The sequence below is a fragment of the Phacochoerus africanus genome, chromosome 15 (assembly GCF_016906955.1).
Source record: "Phacochoerus africanus isolate WHEZ1 chromosome 15, ROS_Pafr_v1, whole genome shotgun sequence".
Taxonomy (NCBI): Eukaryota; Metazoa; Chordata; class Mammalia; order Artiodactyla; family Suidae; genus Phacochoerus; species Phacochoerus africanus.
Genome location: NC_062558.1, coordinates 88,973,383 through 88,997,306, shown reverse-complemented (window position 1 = coordinate 88,997,306; position 23,924 = coordinate 88,973,383). Strand labels below are relative to the sequence as shown.

The window sequence follows — 23,924 nt, the reverse complement described above, 5'->3', positions numbered from 1 at the left end:
TGGTTGTAGGGCCCTCATCCATGGTAGTGACCCTTAGGGAGGTTGGGGCGGCACCCCGATCCCCTTGGTGGCAGCAGCAATACATGTACATTCCCAGAGGTGAGGGCCATGGGCAGCACTTGGTTGCAGGGCTCTCTGCAGTGGCACTCCCAGAGGTGATTGTGGCCCCAGGCAGTGCCTCTTCATGGGACCCTTAGTAGTGTGGGCTTTGCCCACCCCTGAAGTCCAAGATGGCTACAGCGGTTTGCAGCCACCCCTGTAGCTCATGCAAGCTGTGCCATGCCACCTGAGATCCTGCCCATGCCCAGAGAAAGAAGTTCCTGTGGTGGTCCCGCTTTTCCCCCTCTTGCTTTTCCAATAATGGTGCCTTGTTTCTCTGGTGGGCCCAACCCTCCCCTCCACATTCCCTCAGCTGTGGTGCACTGCTCTCCAGCCCCCTCAGGGTGTTTGCACACAGCCAGCCCCAGTCCTTTCCCTGCAACTGACCTCCATAGCCCAAGTCTCAATGTCCAGCCACCACCTGAGTGTCCCAGGCTGTGGTGCACTGGGCAGTGGTTCTGATCATCTAAGCAGCTCTCTGTCTGCTTTGCTCTCCTCAGATCAGCTGCTGAGCTTTTCTCCAAGACTTTGAGGCTCTTCCTCTCTCCTAGCTGATCTTCCTATTAGTCAGGTGGCCTCCCAGGGTGCAGATACCTTTCCTGTTTAAGAGCTCTCTCTCAGGCATGCTAGTCCCATCCTGATTCCTTTTTTTCTCTTCTCGCTCTCTCTTTTTTTTCCCCTTTTGTTCTGCCCAGTTATGAAGAAGGTTTCTTGCTCTTTTTGGTACTCTGAGGTCTTCTGCCAGCATTCAGTAGATGTTCTGTACGAATTGTACCACATATAGATGGGGCTTTTTTGAAGTGTTGGTGGGAGAAGGTGAACTCCTCCTTCTTGATCCTGCCCTACCTTGAGATTTTTTAACCACTGTATTTAATTGATAATAAACATTGTACATATTTAATAGCTATAATTTGATGAGTTTGGACATTTGCAAACATCTGTAAAACCGTCACCACAATCAAAGTAACAGATCCTACACTCCCCAAAGTTTCTTTATGTCCTTTTGACTTGTTTTGCGGTTGAAAACACCTGACACGAGATCTACCCAAGTGCATAACACCGTATTGTAGAATATAGGCACAGTGTTGTACAACAGTTCTCTGGAACTAAATCTAACATGACTGAAACCTTATACCCATTGAACAACAGTCCTCCAGTGCCCCTACCTTTCAGCACTTGGCAACCTCCATTATATTCTCTGCCTCTTTTTTTTTTTTGACTGTTACGGATGCCACATAAATCGGTCAGTAGTTGTCCTGTTGTGACATGTCCATCCATGTCACAAATGGCAAGGTTTTCTTCTTTTTAATGCTAAATAATATTCTATTGTATGTATGCAACACATTTTCTTTAGTCATACATCTGTCTGTGGACACTTGGATTGTTTTCAAATCTTGGCTGTTGTGAATAATGCTGCTGAAGTTAGCATGGGAGTGAACATCTCTCTCTGAAATCTTGATTTCAGTTCTTTGGGTGTATACCCAAGACTGAGATTGCTGGGTCATATGGTAGTTCTGTTTTTAATTTTTTGAGGAACCACTGTACTGTTTTCCACAACTGCTGCACTGTGTTATATTCCCACCAACAGTGTATAAGGGCTCCTCCAGTTTCTCCATATCTTTGTCAACAGTTTTATCCTTTATGTGTTTTTTTAATAATTGTCATCCTAATAAATATGAAGTGATACCTCATTGTAGTTTTGATTTGCATTTCCTAATAATGATGTTGAGCATCTTTTCATATATGGGTTGACCATTCGTATATCATCTTTGGAGAAATGTCTGTTCCAGTCCTTTGATGATTTTCTAATCAGGTTATTTGGGGTTTTCCATTGAGTTGTAGGAAGACTTTTATGTTTTGGAAATTATAACCTTATCAGATAAACAGTTTGCAAATATTTTCTCCCATTCTGTAAGGTGCTTTTTCATTTTGTTGATGGTTTCCTTTGCCATGCAGTAGCTTTTTTTATAGCTCCTGTAGGAGTTTTGAAATAGTCCTACTTGTCTGTTTTTCCTTTTGGTATCATATGCAGGAAATCACTGCCAACTCCAATGTCAAGAATATTTCCCCCTGAGCTTTTTTTATAGTTGTTTTACAGTTTAAGGTCTTAAGTTTAAGTCTTCAAACCATTTGCAGCTGATTTTTGTGTATGGTATAAGGTAGGGAATCCAATTTCAGGGTTTTTTATGGGGATATTTAATTTTCTCAACGTCATTTGTTGAGGGGACTACTTTTTCCCCAGTGTATATTCTCAAGATCAGTTGACTATATATGCACGGTTATTTCTGGACTATCTATCTGTTCTTTTGGCCTATAGATGTGTCTTTATATGAGTGCCATGTTTTAACTCCTGTGGCTTTGTAGCATATATATATATATTTCTTTTTCGGCCGCACTTGCAGCATATGGAAAATCCTGGGCCAGGGATCGAATCAGAGCTGCAGCTGCAGCCTTATCCTTAACCCACTATGCCAGGCTGGGGTCAAACCGGCGCCACCACAGAGACAAGCCAGATCATTAATCTGCTATGCCACAGCGGGAACTCCTGTAATACCTTTTGAAGTCAGGAAGTGATATCTTCAGCTTTGTTCTTCTCAGGATTGCTTTAGCAATTCTCTGTTGACAGAAATCAACACCTTTTCATGAGAAAAATGTTCAACAAACTAGGAATCACCTCAACATAATAAAGGCCATATATGGCAAGCCCACAGCTAATGATGAAAATGTTAAAGTTTTTTTCTAAAATTAGGAATAAGACAAGAATGCCCACTCTTGCCACTTCTTTTCAACATGGTATCTAAAGTTCTAGCCAGAGCAGTTAGAGGGAAAAGAAATAAAAGAAATCCAAGTAAGAAAGGAAGAAGTAAAATTATTTGTTTCGAGAGCGCATGACCCTATTCATAGAAAACCTTCTAGACCCCACCAAAAAACTGTTAGAACTAATACATGAATTCAGTAAAGTTGTAGGATACAAGATCAACATGTAAAAGTACAATTCCCCCCAAATTAAGAAAACAGTCCTGAGTGGATAAAGATGTGGTTCATCTATACAGTGAAATGTTGGTCAGCCCTGAGCAAGGAGGACATCCTGCCATTTGCTAAAATATGAATGGGCCTTGAGGGCATTATGCTAAGGGAGTTAAATCAGAACCACAATACTATATGATCTCGCTTGGTGGAATCTTAAAAAAAGAAAAAAAAGAAAAGAAAGAAACAGAGAGTGGAATGGTGGTTTCCAGGGATTAGGGGTAGGGGGATTGAGGAGATGTTGGTCAGAAGGTATAAACTTAGTTGGAAGATAAGTTCTCGAGATCTATGCACAGCATTGTTATTAGAGTCAACAATACTGTATTGTATACTTCACAGTTGCTAAAAAACTAGATCTTAAATGTTCTCACCACAAGAGAGAAATGGTAGTTTTATGACCTGATGGAGGTGTTAGTTAATGCTACCATAGTAAACATACTGCAGTGTATAAATGTGTTACATCAGTATGTTTTACACCTTAAACTTACTCAGTGAATCACTTATATATCGAAGGGAGGAAGGAAGGAGGAAATCCCATTTATAATAGCATGAGAAAAGGGAGTTTCCTGGTGGCCTAGTGGTTAAGGATCTGGCATTTTCACTGCTGTGGCTTGGGTTCATTCCCTGGCCTGGGAACTTCCACATGATGTGAGGGTGGCCAAAAAAAAAAAAAAAAAAGAAAAAGAAAGAAAGAAAGAATAAAAGATTCAGGAATAAACTTAACCAAGGAGATTAAAAAACTGAACACGGAAAACTACAAAACACTGATGAAAGAAAGTAAATGTAAATGAAAAGGCATTCCATGTTCATGATTGTAAGACTCAATTTTGTTAAAAATATCCGTACTGCCCTAAAAATTAGGTGCTATCTCCATGAAACTCCCAAAGGCATTTTTTACAGAAATAGAAAAAACAATCCTCGATCATATGGATCCACAAAATCCTTACTTTAAAGTCAACTGATTGGAGTTGCTGTTGTGGCTCAGCGTTAACGAATCCAACTAGGAGCCATGAGGTTGTGGGTTCAATCCCTGGCCTCGCTCAATGGGTTAAGGATCTAGTGTTGCCCTGAGTTGTGGTGTAGGTTGCAGACGTGGCTCGGATCTGGCATTGCTATGGGTCTGGCATAGGCCGGCAGCAACAGCTCCAGTTAAATCCCTAGCCTGGGAACCTCCATATGCCGTGGGTGCAGCCCTCAAAAGACAAAAAAATAAAGTCAACTGATTAAGAACTGAAATCGTGTCTATAAAACACTTTCACTGGTTGCAACAACTAGATTAGTGTTTGATTAAATAACTGGGGGCTTTAGTTGGTATATAAAGCTGACCATTACAAAAAGGCTAGTGAACAATAAGTTGGTAGAGCACCTTTCTTCTAATGGGTTCAGTGCAAATGTTAAGTGAGAGTAGGATGGGGTGGCCCAACCTCTCAATACACACCTATCCATGCAGTTCCCAGACAGAGCCGAGGACCCCGGGGGAATAATGCACATTCTGCTACCTTTATATCTTAGGGATGATGAGCAGCTTCTCTGCGTTGCAGCTGGGTTCATTGAGCCTAAGAGGATCTCAGTAGTTTATAGTTTCAAAGAATGGTGCTTTTTACATAGAGCAGTCTAAGGAGACCTCGATTCTGCATTCCTGCTTCCCTTAGGAGGCATAACAGAAAACATCATCTGTGACAGAAGACCCCTGGATTCAAATCCATCTTTGTCACTTGTCTAATCAAGTTACTTAACCTCTCTAAGCCTGTGACTGATACCTGTGAATGGTAATCATAATATTGTCATTTCAGGGTTATTGTACAGAATTAAAGATCATAAACACAAATGGCCTGGGTTCATAAGAGATGATCCGTTAGGACAAGCTATGAAGTTTAACTTCTTTTAGTTCAAAGACTACCTATCATTAGCCATGTGGCCTTGGGGCACTTATTTCACTTTTCTGTTCCCTTGGTTTCCTCATCTGTAAAATGAGCATGATGATGAATTGGGGGATTAAGTGCATTTATATGTGTAAAATGTTCTGTGTAATTTCTGGTACATACTAAGCACTATATATATTTATATATAATGTGTACATATTTATATATTTGTAATTATTAAAGCTTGTGGTTTGGTGGCAATGGTGAAATTAGGTAGACAGGAAAACTAGATTTTTAGTCTCAGCCCTGCGCTGGATGAACTCACAGGAATCACTTCCCTTCTCTTCCATTAACTTCTTTCTTTGTAAAATGAGGGCACTGACAAGACCATCTGTCGAGCTCAGACATTTGAAAATGATATACCTAAACTCTGCTATGAGCTAAGGACTCAAGAATGCCTTCTGGCTTGTAGATGGTTCTGAGCTGTCTCTCTCTCACCTGTATGTCCAGGCTTCTTTATTGATTCCCACCAAGAATCCTGCCGCCTCTGTTTCAGCTTTTCTGCAAGGCAGTTGATCTGTTTACTTTTCACTAAGATGCGTTCCTCTGTCAGCTCTATCAGAGCTGTCATAAGACAGCTTCATGGCAGGGAGAGAGGGAAGAACAATGTTTTTAATTTTTTGCCTCTGTCTTCTTTTCAAATCCCTTCTGAGATCCCTGAGTTGCAGAATTCTGCAACTGCTATGATGAGAAATGCCACTAATTGAAGAAGCAGGACCTGTTTTAAGCTGTGATGGCCGCCTCAGGAGGCCAGACATAGAGCCCTTTTGAGCCTGACTCATCCTCCAGCTCAGGAGATTCTGCCTCAGAGAGCAAACATCTTGAATGTTATGGTGGCAGGTGGAAGGAGGGTAGTAACTAGCTGAAGCACGACGGGTAATTTAAGAGAGGGGAGAAAAGCGATGGGTGGTTTTGCTTGAGATGTGGTGACCATCCAGAGTACTACGTACATTCCCTCTTGCTTTTTCTATATCCTCTTCTGGCTCTGGAGGCAGGAAGAGTTAAAAAGAAACACAAGGGAATGTCACAAAGGCTGCTTCCTCTTCTTTTGTCTTACTTGTTTCTGCCCCTTTGTCCTTCTCTCTGCTCCTCCCCAAGATAGAAGACTGAGTATCTGAGTGGCAGACTCAGATGTCCCAGGGCTACATTCACTACTGGTCATAGTTAGGCAGGACTGGCCATTGGATCTTCATCCCAAAAAAGAACCAGGCTGTCCCTTGGACCCCAGTATTCCAGGGAAAACCTTTAACTAAAAGACCCCTTTGTTGCCTTGATCTTATTAGACGTCTGGGGCTTACTGGCTGCAAATCCCTGGTTTAAGATGTAGATGTGACCTCTGAAGTGCTTGAGAACCTACTATACCCTAGAAGAAGTGGAGGACCCTCTCTTCATCTAAGGAAGTATGACCAAGCAGAGGGGTGACTGCTGAATTAATCTGCACCACTCTGCAAAATGTTGCTGGTGAGCCCAGAAGTTAGCCTTAGCACTGTTAGACAGAGCCTTCTTGTTGGAAGTGAATGGTTACGCTTTAGGTGTGATGCGTACCTACTTTTTACCAGTGTGACCCACCTGTCATCATTTTTCACCCATTTTTCATGTGGCTAACATTAAAGGTCTCAACTTTTTGCCATCTTACTCATTTTTGTTAACATCACTCCTTTGCCTTCAGGAAAGGAAAAAAAAGAAAATGTGACTCATATGATCAAATCATTGATCATAAGCTACCACTGCAGGAGCTACAGGCATGGACTCAGCCACCTGATTCCAGTTATAACCACAAAGGCTTTCTGCTGGGGAGAAAAGAGCCCTGGACTTGGAGTCAGGATACCTGCCTTCAACTCCCAGGTTTTTCATTCACTAGATGGTCCCTTTGACAAGTCACTTATTTCCTTTTGGTCTTACTGACCTTATCTGAAAAATGGACAAATTATCAGTCACTGCTGCATTGCAGGGCTACCTGGAGATCATGGCAGAAAGGCTAAGTAAAGCCGGTGAAAACCAAAGGCATACCTGTTCCCACATGCTGCAAGCCTCACTTTTGATCCAGACCAAGCATCCTTCATTGAATCTTCCTCATAGAGTTCATATTGCCTTCAGCTGCTGTGGATGCAGTCTTAATTTTTTAAAAGTACTTTTTTCTCTTGCAGCGCATCGTATGGGACTGGGACTCCAATGGCAAACATGACTTCATTGGCGAATACACCTCAGCATTCAAGGAGATGAGAGGAGTGATGGAAGGGAAACAGGTACGTGGTAAACCACTTATGCCATTTCCCCAGGTTCATCTCTCATGACGAATCCTTAGCACCCAGCTACACAAGGAACAGCTAGAAGCATGACATTAATACATGATTAAATGTGGTAAGGAGGGAGTATGGTGGGATCTGAAACCTAGGTTCTAGTGTTAAACCGGTCCACAGCAGTTGATACAGTTTCTCTACTGCAAAATGAAAGAGGTCAGGTGAGAATGCTTCTAATTTCCTTTAGCTGTGTAGCCTTGGACAGGTGACTTAATCTCTTTGTGCCTCTGTTTTGTTGTTTGGTTTGTTTGTTTGTTTTAATTTATTTTTTTTTCAGCCGCTCCCATGGCATATGGAATTTCCCTGGGCCAGGGAAATTCACCACAGCAGTGACCCGAGCAGCAGCAGTAACAATGCTGGGTCTTTAACTCACTGAGCCACCTAAAAAATACGAAGGTGATAGATGTGTTTTCTGGTAGGATTCTGTGAAGATTAGATGATATATAATTCATGATATGCACTTGACAGGGTGTCTGGCACAGGACTCGCATTTCCAAAGCATATGCTAGTGCTATTATCTAGTAACAGTATTGCCTCTTGCTTTTTTATTTTTTAGACTGTGCCAGCGGCATTCAAAAGTTTTCCAGGCCAGGGATCGAACCTGAGCCACAGCAGTGACAATGCCAAGTCCTTAACCGCAAGGCCATCAGGGAACCCCTCTAGTAGCAGTATTCTTTCCAGCTCTACATTTCCATGACCTGGTGGCATTAATGCCATATTTTATGCTTTAGACAAATTATTCGATTGGAGGGGGGCACCAGATTTTCATCTAGTCCCACTATTTCACACTTATACGTTCTTGATACTAAGATACAAACCCAAAAACTATCACGTACCACAAGAGCACATAGGGATTTCATTGCGACATACAGAAACCTACACCTCCTCTGTGTGTCTCAGGTGCACAGACTTTGATGGATATACACATACATCTGTTAGTCAGTGGGGTCCCTTCTTTCTGCTCAACCACTAGCATCAGTGTTCTTATGTGCCTTACTGATGTCTAGTCTTAATTCTGCTTCAGTATGATTCTGCTGCTCGAGTCTTAGTAACATTCATCTATTCATTTATTCAGTAAGGATTTATTGAGCCCCCTAAGGATACAGAGATGAGAAAAACAGTCACAGAGCTCACAAGCTGGATCCTTTTAATACAGTTGTAATTTTTTATTTTATATCATTTAATTTAAATTTATCATGTAGTTGATTTACAATGTTGTATTAGTTTCAGGTGTAGAGCAAAGTGAATACACATGAAGAAACCCACTTTTTTCCCATCTAGGTTAAAACCATTACAAACTATTGAGTAGATTTTCCTAGGCTATGCAATCCTAATGACTTTACCAGAATAACCTCTAGCTAATTTTTGACCCTCATTTTTCAGACTCCAGAACCCCGTGGTGTTGTTTCCACATACCACCTCCAGCTGGCACACGTCTATTGGCAGGCGTCTCAGGGCTGATGTTTACTGGGCCCCTGAGTAGTGCCCGCTCCTGGCTTCCTTATGACAATGCTTTGCCTGATAGTTAGGACACCCTACTACTGTCTGTATACCAAGAAAAAGAGTTCAGTAACCATGGCCTCTGAGTGTCAAACTCTTGAGATCGAATCAGATATAAGCGTAGTCATGTTACAGAGATAGATTGTTGAAGTGGTTCATCTGGAGCTTTTCTCAGTGATGGTCATAAGACTGTTCTGGATGTACCAGTATTTGGTCTGTATCGGTAAGATGACCAGAGACAGCTGCTTTTGAAAGAAGAGTTTATCAGAGTTCCCATCGTGGCTTAGTGGAAACAAATCTGACTCGTATCCATGAGGGCGCAGGTTCGATCCCTGGCCTCGCTCCCATGGGTTAAGGATCTGGCGTTGCTATGAGCTGCAGTGTAGGTCACAAATGTGGCTTGGATCTGGCATGGCTGTGGCGTAGACCAGTGGCTACAGCTCTGACTCGACCCCTAGCCTGGGAACCTCCATGTGCCATGGGTGCAGCCCTAAAAAGACAAAAAAAAAAAAAAAGAAAGAAGAGTTTATTACTCACAGCTCCCAAGGGGCAGGAGGAGTAAGGGGGGAAGCGGAGGCACAAGTCTTTATTGTAGTTTTTGTGGGAAGGAAAGAGTGGAGCAAGGTAAACAGTTAAGCAGGTTTAGGATTGAAGAGTTTGAATAATTTTGGAGACTCTGAGAGATAGGGGTGGTCTCTAATTGTCTGAATCCTGACTCTGGGGTAATACAGGGCCAGGGGAATATTGGGTTGGTGCATGAGCATTTAGCAAAGGAGGTGGCTGTGGGTTTAGGCTCTGGATGGGTTTGTCTGTATGTCAAAGGCATGCTCATTGGCAAGTTGATTGCCATCTCTATGAATTAACTAACTGGAGAAGGGGCAGTTCTTCCCTAGTATGCAGGGCCCCAAGATGTTAAAGCATCATAAAATATGGGGCAGGGGGTTGGGGGGTGAGACATTAAAACAATGACCCCAAATGGCCAATCGCAATGCATTTTTCCCTAGTTCCACATTCAAGGGGTGGTCATGTGACCTAAGCCAGAACTATCAATCTTTTCCTTTACTCTTGTCATGTAAGGATGTGTTCCTGCAGCTCCTGGCAGCCAGGAAGGGCCAACTCTGAGTGAAGGAACCTGATATATACTGAGAGCAACTGGATGGCACTAAAGTCTTATGATGGAGTCACACAGACATAATAAATTAAAATCTCAGCTCTTTAACTTCGCATATGACTATGACTAGTTACATAATCTCATTTGAAAGTAGAAATCTCAGGTTTTTGATTCAAGTAAACACAATGTCCTAATAGTTATTTTCACATAGTAAGTACTCAACCAGTGGCAAAATTATTCTCAGATATGATTTAAGAGGTTTAATTATTGGCACATGGGATTTTCTGTGGAGTGCCCCTCCAGGAGAAATTTTTAGGCCCTCTAATCTTTCCCCATTGTCTTGTTTTCATGGTACCCTTTCAGCATGGGGGAGGTGCCACACGTACAGCACCAAACACTGTAATAGGCATATAGTAGATGCTTTAGAAAAGTTGTCACCATCTTTGGGAATCCCTGGGCTGAGAAGAGCCTGAGTTGTGACCAGGACTCTCCTATATTTGGGGGCAGGACTGTCCTTGTGGAGGGGATGGTGGCTTTAGGTTACCTCAGCTCCAAGACCACTTATACTTACATATCTTATGTATGTCCGTTAATACATTGACTTTCAGATTTTTATTTTTAAAAAAGATCACATCTGCTTGACACTTTCTCTTTAGGACCAAACCCCTGAAGTCTTCCTCCCAGAGAGCCCTAGCTTCATACTGCTTTAAGACAGGGGCCGTGTGTATATCTTGCACTGATGTAAAATCACAATACCCAAGTTCTTATAATTCTGCTTCTTGACTTTGTGCTTGGGGTTGGTGCACTCCCACCACACCTGCAACAAGAAAGGTTATAGCATGACCGCTAGTCCAGGAAGAAGTGGAGTCGTTCGTGAGGCGGCCCTTGGGCACTGCTGCAGATGGACCTAAGGGCTGACAAATGGTCCCTAGTGGATACCCTTGCATCTGGAGGGGTGATAAGGAGCAGTGGTAGAGAGGAAGATTCTAATATCACTGCACCTGGTTTGAACCCAGCTCTTCCACTTTCCAGCTGTGTGGCCTTTTGGCAAATTACTTGATTCTTCCTTGCCTGGCGTATCTCCCTATAAAATGGAACTTAATTGTAATTCTCTCGTAGGATTATTGTGAGGATTGAGTGACTAACCCCTGTAATACATTTAGAACAGCGCCTGACACTTAAAAGCCCTTATTACTAGTAGGGTCAAATCAAGCAGCAAAGGGAAGGAGCCATCTGAAGACACACAACTGAGTAATCCAAATGCTGAGGCTTAGTGTCTGGGAATTGATTTAAGAGGTAGGGAAACTGAGGAATGTCGAATAGCGGCTATGAGAAGTTGGTGAGGATAATGATGAGTTGGCATAGAACTTCTCGGAGGAGAACTAAAATAATGGACTGGTACAGGTCAACAGCAGTGGCACAATGGATGCCACAAAGGGGCTTCTGTGAGTGAAGCATAGAGTCAGATCTACAGGAGGCGCTGGGAACTGAGGAGGTAGCTGGGAGCTGAAGGGCTCTCGAGTCAGGCAGATCTCAACTTGTCCAGTGTACAGAAGACTTCAGGGGATAAAGTCAAAAATCCAAGTCATTGACTGCTGCTGCCCACTGTGCTATAGGAGTAGATCTTTGGATTTCTATTCACAAAGCAAATTTTTGCTCCCTCACAGCTTTTTTTGGTTTTTTTTTTGTTTTATTTTTGTTTGTTTTTTGCTCTTTTGGGGCCACACCTGTGGCATATGGAGGTTCCCACGCTAGGGGTCAAATCCAAGCTGTAGCCACCAGCCTACGCCACAACCACACCAGATCCAAGCCGCGTCTGTGACCTACAGCACAGCTCACAGCAACACCAGATCCTTAACCCACTGAGCGAGGCCAGGGATCAAACCCGAGAACTCAGGGTTCCCAGTCAGATTAGTTTCCACTGCGCCATGAGGGGAACTCCTTTCACAATTTAAAGTGTCTGAAAATGAAGCAGTTTCTGAGGCACATGTGAGTGAGGTAGACTGATAGAGCATTGGCCCCAGTGACCCATTCCTCCCATTGGTCCTGCATTTGTGCAGTTCCCTCTCACAATGATTCTGAGCTTAGTCCGGTGACTTGTTTTGACCAAGGGGACATTAGCAAAAGTGATATAAGCAGAAGCTTGAAAAGTACCTGCGCGTTGGGGCTGGCTAGCCTGTTGTTCCTGGGACATTTTCACTACCATGTGAAAAAGCTTAGGCTGGTGTCCTGGAGAATGAAAGAGCACTTGGAGAGATGGTCCCAGCTCCAGAGGCACAGATGCAGGAGTGAGTTCCCTCTGCGCCACGTGGAGCAGAGGGGAGCTTCCCAGGGGAACTCAGCCCAGATTGCTGACCTCTTCTACTAGCTATAGTAGTAGCCTCCTAACAGATCTCCTTGTCTCAGTCTCTTGTCTCTCTCTGATTATCCTCACAGTAGCCAGAGTCATCTTTTTTAAAAAAAAAAAAATTAAAACCAACAGTTCCCATCATGGCTCAGTGTTTAACGAACCTGACTAGGATCCGTGAGGACACAGGTTCGATCCCTGGCCTTGTTCAGTGGGTTAAGGATCTAGCGATGCCATGAGCTGTAGTGAGGTCACAGACATGGCTCAGATCCTGAGTTGCTGTGGCTGTGGTGTAGGTCAGCAGGTGCAGCTCCGATTTGATCCCTAGCCTGGGAACCTCCATATGCTGCAGGTGCAGCCCTCAAAAAGACAAAATAAAAAAAGACGTATAGTTGATCTTTAAGGTCATGAAAGTTTCTGCTGTACAACAAAGAGATTCAGTCATACATGTATACACATACGTTCTCTTTTAGATTATTTTCCCACACAGATTATTGCAGAATATTGGGTAGAGTTCCCTGTGCTCTATAGCAGGTCTCCAATGGCCAGTCACACAATGTACCACAGTGTGCATCTTGCCAATCAATCCCAAACCCCTAGTCCATTTCACTCTCCATCTACCTTTTCCCATTGGTAACCATGAGTTTGTTTTCAGAGTCTGTGAGTCTGTTTATGTTCTGCAAATGAGTTCACTTTTATCCTTTTTTTAGATTCCACACAAGTGATACCATATGATGTTTGTCTTTTACTATCTAATTTCACTTAGTATGGTAATCTCTAGCTCCACCCATGTTACTGCAGATGGTGTTTTTTTATGGCTGAGTAGTACTTCCTTGTACCACATCTTTTTAATCCATTCCTCTGTCCATGGACATTTAGGTTGCTTCCATGTCTTGGCTATTGTAAATATTGCTGCAGTGAACATAGGGGTGCTTGTATCTTTTTGAATTACAGTTTTGTCCAGATAGATGCCCAGGAGAGGGATTGCTGGATCATATGTTAGTTCTGTTTTTAGTTTTTTGAGGAACCTCCATACTTAGCTCCACAGTGATTGTACCAGTTTACATTCCCACCAACAGTGTAAGAGGGTTCCCTTTTCTCCACACTCTCTCCAGCATTTGTAGACTTTTTGATGATGGCTGTTCTGGTTGGTGTAAGGTGGTACCTCATAGTTTTGATTTGCATTTCTTTAATAATTATGATGTTGAAAATATTTTCATGTGTTTTTTGACCATCTGTATGTCTTCTTGGGAGAATTGTCTGTTTAGATCTTTTGCCCATTTTTTGATGGGGTTGTTTGTTTTGGTCTTTATATATATATATATATATATATATATATATAAAGCATCTCTTTATATTTACATATTTTGGAGATTAATCCCTTGTCAGTGACTTCATTTACAAATATTTTCTCCCATTTTTTGGGTTGTCTTTTTGTTTAGGGCTGTACAAAAACTTAAGTTTAATTAGGTCCCATTTGTTTTGTTTGTTTTTATTGTCATTCCTCTTGAAGGTGGATCTAAGATGTTGTTGTGGTTTATTTCAGAGAATGTTCATGTTTTCTTCTAAGTGTTTTATCGTATACAGTCTTATATTTAGGTCTTTAATCCATTTTGAGGTTAGTTTTGTGTATGGTGTTACGGAGTGTTCTAATTTCGTTCTTTTACATGTAGCTGTCCAGTTTTCCCAGACCACTTATTGAAGGGACTGTTGTTTCTCCATTCTCCATTTCTCTTTTACGTGTAGCTGTATTTTCTTGCCTCCTTTGTAATAGATTAGTTGACCATAGGTGTGTGGGTTTAATTCTGGGCTTTCTATCCTATTCCAATGATCTATACTTCTGGTTTTATGCCAGTACCATATAGTTTGGATTAATGTAGTTTTGCAGTATAGTCTGAGGTCAGGGGACCTGATTCCTCCAGATCCATTTTTCTTTTTCAGGATGGCTTTGGCTATTCTAGGTCTTTTGTACCTCCAAAAAAACTTTCAAATATTTTGTTCTAGTTCTGTGAAAAATGCCATTGGTAGTTTGATAGGGGTTGCATTGAATCTGTAGATTGCTTTGGGTAGTATAGTCATTTTGATAGTATTGATTCTTCCAATCCAAGAGCATGGTATATCATTCCATCTGTTTGTGTCACCTTTGATTTCTTTCATCAGTGTCTTACAGTTTTCAGAGTACAAGGCTTTGTCTCTTTAGGTAGGTTTATTCCTAGGTATTTTATTCTTTTTTGAGGTGATGGTAAATGGGATTGCTTCTCTAATTTCTCTTTCTGATCTTTCATTGTTAGTTTATAGAAATGCAGTTGATTTCTGTGTATTAATTTTGTATCCTGTAACTTTACAAAATTCATTGATGAGCTCTAACAGTTTTCTGGTAGCATCTTCAGGATTTTCTAGGTACAGTATCATGTCATCTGCAAATAGATGGTTTTACTTCTTCCTTTCCAATTTGGATTCCTTATATTTCTTTTCCTTCTCTAATTGCTGTGACTAGGACTTAGAAAACTATGTTGAATACTAGTGGCAAGAGCAGAAGTCCTTGTCTTGTTCCTGATTTTAGTGGGAATTCTTTCAGATTTTCACCATTGAAAATGATGTTAGGTTAGGTGTCATGACCTTTATTATTGAGGTGGGTTCCCTCTGTGCCCACTTTCTGGAGGGTTTTTATCAGAAATGAGTGTTGGATTTTGTCAAAAGCTTTTTTTGCATCTATTGAGAGGATCATATGGTTTTTATTCTTCAGTTTGTTAATGTGATGTACCACACTGACTGATTTGTGGATATTGAAAAATCCTTGCATCCTGGGATAAATCCCACTTGATGATGGTGTACAACCGTTTTAATGTATTGCTGGATTTGGCTTGCTGGTAATTTGCTGAGGATTTTTGCATCTAAGTTCATCAGTGATATTGGCCTGTAATTTTCTTTTTTTGTGGTATCTTTGTCTGGTTTTGGTATCAGGGTGATGATGGCCTCATAGAATGAGTTTGGGAGTGTTCCTTCCTCTGCAATTTTTTGGAATTATATCTGAATCGGTGTTAGCTCTTCTCTAAATGTTTGATAGAATTCACCTATGAAGCTATCTGGTCCTGGACTTTTGTTTGTTGGAAGTTTTTTAATCACATTTTCAATTTCAGTTCTTGTGATTGGTCCATTCATCTTTTCTATTTCATGTTGGTTTAGTCTTGGAAGATTGTACTTTTCTAAGAATTTGTCCATTTATTCTAGTTTGTCTATTTTATTGGCATCCAGTTGCTTGTAATAGTCTCTTATGATCCTTTGTATTATTGTGATGTCTGTGGTAACAGCTCCTTTCTCATTTCTAATTTTATTGATGTGAGTCCTCTCTCTTTTTTCTTGGTGAGTCTGGCTAGATGTTGATGAATTTTGATCTTTTCAAAGAACCAGCTTTTAGTTTCATTTATCTTTTCTATGGTTTTCTTCATTTCTATTTCATTTATTTCTGCTCTGATCTTTATGATTTCTTTCCTTCTTCAAACATTGGGTTTTGTCTGTTCTTCTCTGTAGTTGCTTTAGGTTTTAAACTTAGGTTGTTTATTTGAGCTTTTTGTTTTCTGAGGTAGGCTTGTATTGCTGTAAACTTGCCTCTTAGAACTGCTTTTGATGCAACCCATGGTTTTGGATTGTTGTGTTTTTGTTGTCATTTACTTCTAGATTTTTTTTTTTAATTTCCTCTTTGATTTCGAGTGATCCATTGGTTGTTTAGTAGCATGTTGTTTAGTCTCCATGTGTTTGTGGGTGTTTTGTTTTTCTCTTTCTTTCTTTCTTTTTCTTATTGATTTTTAGTCTTACAGCATTGTGTGGTTGGAAAGGGCTTGATATGATTTCAATTTTCTTAAATTTACCAAGGCTTGATTTGTGGCCCAGCAGGTAATCTATCCTAGACAACATTCTCTGTGCATTTGAGAAGAATGTGTATTCTGCTGCTTTTGGATGGAATGTTCTATAAATATCTGTTAAGTCCATCTGGTCTAATGCATCATTTAAGGCCTGTGGTTTCCTTGTTGATTTTCTGTCTGGATGATCAGTCCATTGCTGTAAGTGGGGTGCTAAAGTGTCCTGCTATTGTTGTGTTATTGTCAAATTTCTCCTTTTAAGTTTGTTCGCAGTTGCTTTAAATTTTGAGGTGATCATTTGTTGGGTGCATGTATACTTACAATTGTTACATCATCTTCTTGGATTGATCCTTTGATCATTATGTAATGTCCTTCTTTGTCTCTTACAGTATTCTTTATTTTAAGGTCTAATTTGTCTGATATGAGTATTGCTACTCCAGCTTTCTTTTGATTCCTGTTTGCATGGAATATTTTCTTCCATTCTCTCACTTTGAATTTGTATGTATTCCTAGAACTGAAGTGGGTCTCTTGAAGCCAGCATATATATGGATCTTGTTTTTGTATCCATTCAGCCAGTCTATGTCTTTTGGTTGGAACATTTAGTCTGTTTACATTTAAGATTGTTTTAAGTTTTTGGACTCTTAATTGCCAGTGCATCTCCAGTATCCTGCATTCATACTCTCCTCACAATTTCTGATTTTGGCAGCATATTTCTGTGTGGATGACTTTCTGCCTTTACTATATGTATGCCTTTACCGGTGAGCCTTGTCATTTGTAATATTTTCCTTTCTAGTTGTGGCCTTTTCTTTTCTACTTAAATTCCTTTAGTATTTGTTGTTAAGCTGGTTTAGTGGTGCTGAATTCTCTTAGCTTTTGCTTGTCTGTAAAGCTTTTGATTTCTCCTTCAAATGTGAATGAGAGCCTTGCTGGGTAGAGTAACCTTGATTGGAGGTTTTTTTCTTTCATCACTTTAAGTACAGTGTGCCACTCCCTTCTGGCCTGCAGAGGTTCTGCTGAAAAATCAGGCAATAACCTTATCACAGTTTCCTTGTATGTTATTTGTTCCTTTTCCCTAGCTGTTGTCAGTATTTTCTCTTTGCCTTTAATTTTGGTCAGTTTGATTAAAGTGTGTCTTGGCAAAACTTCCCTTGAAAAAGGCACATGCATTTGCATGTTCATTGCAGCACTATTCACAGTAGCCAAGACATGGAAACAACCTAAATGTCCACCTACAGATTTTTGGATTAGGAAGATGTGGTATATATACACAATGGAATACTACTCAGCCATAAAAAGAACAAAATAATGCCATTTGTAGCAACATGGGTGGAACTAGAGACTCTCATACAAAGTGAGGTAAGGCAGAAAGAGAAAGACAAATACCATATGATAGTACTTATATCTGGAATCTAATATATGGCATAGATGAACCTTTCCACAGAAAAGAAGTTCATGGACTTGGAGAATAAGACTCATGGTTGCCAAAGGGGAGGGGGAGGGAGCGGGATGGATTGAGAAATTGGGGTTAATAGATGCAGACTATTGCCTTTGGAATGGATAAGCAATGAGATCCTGCTGTGTAACACTGGGAACTGTATCTAGTGGCTTATGATGGAGCATGATAATGTTAGAAAAAAGAATCTATATGTGTATGTGTAGCTGGGTCAACATGCTGTACAGTAGAAAATTGACAGAGCACTGTAAACCAACTGTAATGAAAAAATAAAATAAAAATCATTATATATATAAAAACCACAAAAATAAAAAAAATGTGTCTCGTGGTGTTCCTCCTTGGGTTTATTTTTTATGGTACTCACTGTGCTTCTTGGATTTGAGGGAGCGATTCCTTTCCCATGTTAGAAAAGTTTTTGGCTGTTACCTCTTCAAATATTTTCTCTCTCTCATCCTTCTGGCAACCCTGTAATACAGATGTTGGTGCATTTAACTTTGTCCCAGAGTTCTCTGAGACTCTTCATTTCTTTTAAATCTTTTTTCTCTTTTCTATTCCATGTCAGTGATTTCTGCCAGTCTGTCTTCCACCTTACTTGTTCTTATACCTCCTGTATTCTGCTCTTGGCTCCTTTTAGTGAATGTTTTATTTCAGTTATTGTATTTTGCATCTCTGCTTGCTTAGTCTTTAAATCTTCTATTTCTTTACTCAGTGTTTCTTGTAATTTAGCAATCTTTGCATCTAATTTATTTCCAAGATCTTTAATCATCTTTACTATCATTAGTCTAAAGTCTTTTTCATGGAGGTTAGTAATCTCCAGATCACTTAGTTGTTTTTCTGAGGTTTTTTCTTTCTCCCTTATCTGAGTCATAATTCTCTGCCTTTTCATTTTGTATAGATTTTTAGTGTGGTCTCCTTTTTGCATACAATAAGGTTGTAGCCTCTCTTGCTTCTGATATCTGCCCCCGTTGTGGCTGAAGTTGGTACAGGGGCTTGTTGCAGGCTTCCTGATGGGAGGAACTGGTGCCTGCCCAGTGGTAGGAGGAGCTGATTCTTATCCCGCTGGCAGGTGGGACTTTGTCTCTGGGTGTGATTAGAGGTGCCTGTGTGCCTAGGGGGTCTTTAGGCAATTTGTTTGCTGATGGGTGAGTCTGTGTTCCCACCTAGTTTGATGTTTTGCCTGGGGCTTCTCAGCCCTGATGGGCCAGATTTTTCCAAAATGGCCACCTCTGGAGGAACACACACTGATGGATTGTTCCCAAGACTTTTGCCTCCAGTGTCCTTCCCCCTCAATGAGCCACATCACCCCATTTTCCCAGGAGATGCTGCAAGAATTGCAGGCAAGTCTGACCCAGATTCCTATTGAGTCTCTGCTTTGCCCTGAGAGCCAATGCACAAAAAGCCTGTGTGCACCTTTCAAGAATGGAGTCTCTGTTTCCCCCAGTCCTGTGGAGCTCCTGCACACAAGCCCAGCTGGCCCTCAGTGCCAAATGCTACAGGGATCCTCCTCCCAATGCCAGATCCCCAGGCGTGGGACCCTGACATAGGGCTCAGAACTCTCACTCCCGTGGGTGAGCCTCTAGAGCAATATAGTTACTTTCCAGTCTGTGGGCCACACACCCGGGAGGTATGGGGTTGCTTATATCGTGTCATTGCCACTACTGCTGTCTCGATTTGGCCTTTTCTTTGTCTTCTAGAGTGAGATATCTTTTTTTTTTTTTTTGATAGTTTCCAGTCTATTTTGTTGAAGGTCATTCAGTAATAGCATTTTAAATTACCTTGTTGAAGTGATACTCAACATTGAGACATTGACTATGGAGACAACTTGAATCTCAGTTCTAATTTCTTAAGGCCACAATTTATAGAGGCTCATGTCATATGGAGATTTCTACCAAGGAGGGAAAAGATGGACAGATTGCATCCTCACTGTCAGAAACTCCTCCAGATGTCCCCAAAATACCAACACAGTAATTCTCCCTTTTCTCTGTGACACACACAGTTTATTGAAGGGACTGTCCTTTCCCTGGTGGATGTTCTTGGCAGCTTTGACATAAAATAACTGACCACATATGTGGGCTTATTCCTGGGTTCTCTATTCTATTCCTCAGGCCTGTGTGTGGCTTTTTATGCTATTTCTATACTGCTTGGTTACCACAGCTTTGTAATACGGCTTCAAGTCAGTGAGCAGGTTTTCTCCAGCTGCTGTTTTCCTTTCTCAGGATCCCCTTTGCTGTTTGGAGTCCTTTGTGATTCCATATAAATGTCAGGATTGTTTGTTGAGCTTCTGTGAAAAATTCCATTGGAATTTTGGCAGGATTTGCATTGAATGAGCATACTGTTTTGGGTAGAATGGACATTGTATCACTGCTAATTCTTTGCGTCTAAGAGCACAGGATATCTTTCCATTTATTTACATCTCCAGTTTCTTCATTGATGTCTTATAGTTTTCAGTTTGCAGCTCTTTCACATCTTGGGTTAAATTGGTCTAATGGTAGCACCATACATTCAAAATGGTCTGCACACCAAATTGGCCATAAACATAGTGGTTCAGAGACCAGGGATGTGCATCTGCCTCTGACCCAATCATTGCTCTAGAGATCCCAGCATCTCTCATCAATCTTCTCCATGTTGTTCTGACCTTTGCTCTTCTTTTCAGCTGGTATCTTGCCAGATCATTTATGGAGAAATAAGATCCTATCTGGCAAGAACAGAATCACCTTCCCAGCACATAAGGAAAGAATGGGCATGGGCCCACACCCATCTTAGCCTTCTCTGCCTGTCCAGCCCCATCACTTCAGAAAAATGTTTCCGTCCTCCTGTCAGAAGTCAAACCCCACGTAAAGGACTTAGATGTAAAGGAAAGCAGAATATTGCCTTGAGCGATGAACACCTTCAAAAACAGAAACAAAACAAGCTCCCCAATACTGCAGGTGCAAGAAGGGTGTGCAGAGCCTTCCCCTTTTCCTTCCTGGAAGCAGGAGACAACATATCCATCCTCCCACCCCAGCCCCATGGAAGGTGTCCTCCCTCTGCTGGAAGGAGGATGACATTGTTATCCTCAAGGGCAGAAAGCAGAGAATGAGAGAATTCTGTACAAACAGATGTTGCTCAACATGATTCTCGTCCTCCTTAGCCTCCCCACATAGTGTATTTCCTTTTCCACAATCACCTGTCTTTGTTCAACCCCACAGAAAAGCATTTACATTTTGCCACTTAGGCAGTTCCCATCACAGCTTAGCAGTAACAACCCAACTACTCGCCATGAGGATGCGGGTTCAATCCTTGGCCTCACTCAACGGGTTAAGGATCCAGTGTTGCCGTGAGCTGTGGTATATATAGGACACAGACATGGCTGTGGCTGTAGCGTAGGCTGCTGGTAGCTGCAGCTCTGATCGGACCCCTAGCCTGGGAACGTCCATATACTGCAGGTGCAGCCCAAAAAGATAAGTTTTGCCACTTCTCTGGTCCTTTCTTCATTTCCTTAGGAGGGTGCCCTGGGTTACAACATAAAACCTAGGGGAAATAAATGTGTGTGCTTCTATCCTGTAAATCTATCTCATTTCCATTTAATTTTCAGGACCAGCTGTCAACTCTAAGAGGGCTGAGATGTGATTTTGCCTCAGAAACATCTTTCTTGCCGACAGTTTTGAATTCTGCCTCTTTCTTTGGCCTTGATTCTTCAGTATGCTGCCATGCTTTCAGCTACCATCTTCAAAAACTCTGTGACCATGGGCTTTGTCATTCAAAATGAAAACACATTCTTACCGTATGATCCAGCCCTGAACATCTTGGGCCCAAATGAGTCCAGTGCTTACATCTGCACAGAAATCTGCACTGGGATGTTTAGGGCAGCTTTATTCATAACTGCAAGAACTTAGAAGCAACCAAGATCCCTTTCAGGAGGTGAATGGAGGAGTTCCCATCATGGCTCAGCAGAAACAAATCTGAATAGCATCCATGAGGATGCAGGTTCAATTCCTGGCCTCATTCAGTGGGTTAAGGATCCAGCATTTCTGTGAGCTGTGGTTTAGGTAGCAGATGTGACTTGGATCCCGGGTGGCTGTGGCGTAGGCCAGCAACTGCAGCTCCAGTTGGATTCCTAGCCTGGGAACCTCCGTATGCTACAGGTGCAACCCTAAAAAGCAAAAAAAAGGAAGTGAATGGACACATAGACTGGGGTACATCTGTGCAACAGAATGTTCTTCAGCACTGAAAAGAAATGAGATATGGAGCCATGGGGAGACAGGTAGGGCACCTTAAGTGCATATTACTTGCTGAGAGAAGCCAATCTGGGAAGGTGGCATAACTTAGGGTACCAAATATATATACGACATACAGGGAAAGGCAAACCATAGAAGGGGTGAAAGTGTGTTGCCAGGGGTTTGTAGCAGGACTGGCATGGGGGGTGATAAATAGTTTGAGCACAGAGGATTTTTAAGACAGTGAAACTGTTCCGTATGATACATTTGTGGTGACATACAGGTGTCAAAACCCATAGTCTGTACATCACCAGGAGTGACCCCAAATGTACACAGTGGACTCTGGTGATCATGTGTCCATGTAGATTCACCCATAGCGACAGACACAGAGAATGCTGACAGAATAGTTGGGGAGCGGCAGGCCCTCAGCGCCTGTGGGGTGGGGGGTGTTGGGACGAGGATGCAGCACAGCACAGCAGGGGGCGTGTGGGACATCCCTGCACTCTGCCCAATTTTGCTGTAAATTCAAAATTTCTTTAAAAAAAAAAAAACTTATTTAATCAAACAAATATTCCAGTAGTATCACATGGCTGCTCCTCTTCCAGTCTTCAGTTTGTGTGGGCCACTTGCGAGTCAAACTTCAGCATACATTATCCTTTCAGCCTGCACTCTCAAAGTTTCCTCTGACATCTCCTTTTTATCTTGCTGCGCTCTTCTTTTTATGAACTAGTATTTTTCTCTTCTTTTTTAAGATTGATGTATAATTGATGTGAGATTATATTAGTTTTCTGATATACAATATAGTAATTTGATATTTTTATACATTACAAAATGATCACCAAGTTAAAACTAGTTACCATCATCCCCATACAATGTTATTACAGTATTGTGGACTCTGTTCCCTGAGCTGCACATCACATCCCCACGACATCTGTTTTATAACTGGAATTTGGTACCTGTTAACCTTTCTCACCTATTGTGCTCATCCCCCACCCATTCCCTCTGACAACCATGAGCTTGTTCTTGGAATCTGAGAGTCCGTTTTAGTTTATTGTGTTTGGTTTTGTAGATTCTATATAAAAGTGACAACACCTCTCACTTAGCACAATACCTTTTAGGTCCATTCGTGTCACAAGATACCATTCTCTTTTATGGCTGAGTCATATTCCAGTGTGTGTATGTGAATATATATATATATATATGAGAAATATATATATATATGAGAAATATTTATCTGTTCGTCTGTAGATGGACACTTTGGTGGCTTCACTAGAGAACTCAAAGGGTGCATATATCTTTTGTGTGTGTGTGTGTGTGTGTGTGTGTGTGCTTTTTAGGGCCAGGCTAGAAGTCGAATTGGAGCTACAGCTGCCGACCTATACCACAGCCACAGCAACACTTGGATCCTTAACCCACTGAGTGAGGCCAGGGTTTGAACCCACAACCTCATGGTCCCTGGTCTGATTTGTTTCCGCTGCGCCACGATGCAAACTCCCAAAGGATGCATGTATCTTTTTGAATTTGTGGTTTTGTTTCCTTCAGAAAAATACCCCAAAGTGTGATTCCTTCATCATATAGTAGTTCTTTTTTTAATTTTTTGAAAATCTTCCGTATTGTTTTCCATAGTGGCTGTACCAATAAACATTCCCAGCAAAATGCCTGAGGGTTTGTTTCCCTTTGCTCCACATCCTCACCAGTAGGAGTTATTTGTGGTCTTTTGAATGATAGCCACTCCTTCAGGTGTGAAGTGATAATCTCATTGTGATTTGGGTGTGCCTTTCCCTGAGGGGTAAGTGATATTGATCATCCTTTCATGTATTTGCTGGCCATCTGTATATATTCTTTGGAAAAAAGTTTGGTCTTCCGCCAATGTTTTAATTTGTTTGTTTTTGGTTTTTGTTGTTGTGAGGTTGAGTTATGTGAGGTTTTGGTCTATTTTGGATATGAACCCCTTACCAGATACATTGTTTGCGAATATTTTCTTACATTCAATAGGCTGGCTGCCTTTTCATTTTGTGGATGGTTTCCTTTGTTCTTAAAAAGCTTTTCGGTTGATGACGTCCTATTTGTTTATTTTGCTTTTGCTTCCCTTGCTTAAGGGGACAGACC

General features: G+C 41.4%; 1 long non-coding RNA gene across 2 annotated transcripts in view; it reads left to right on the top strand.

Moving 5' to 3' along the window:
- The window catches only part of LOC125116617 (uncharacterized), an 85,593-nt gene that overhangs the window by 21,991 nt on the left and 39,678 nt on the right, over nt 1-23,924 (top strand). For both annotated transcript variants that reach the window (XR_007132392.1, XR_007132393.1), the window contains exon 2: nt 7,196-7,294. This is a non-coding gene — a long non-coding RNA (uncharacterized LOC125116617). The remainder of the gene's footprint in view (nt 1-7,195; nt 7,295-23,924) is intronic.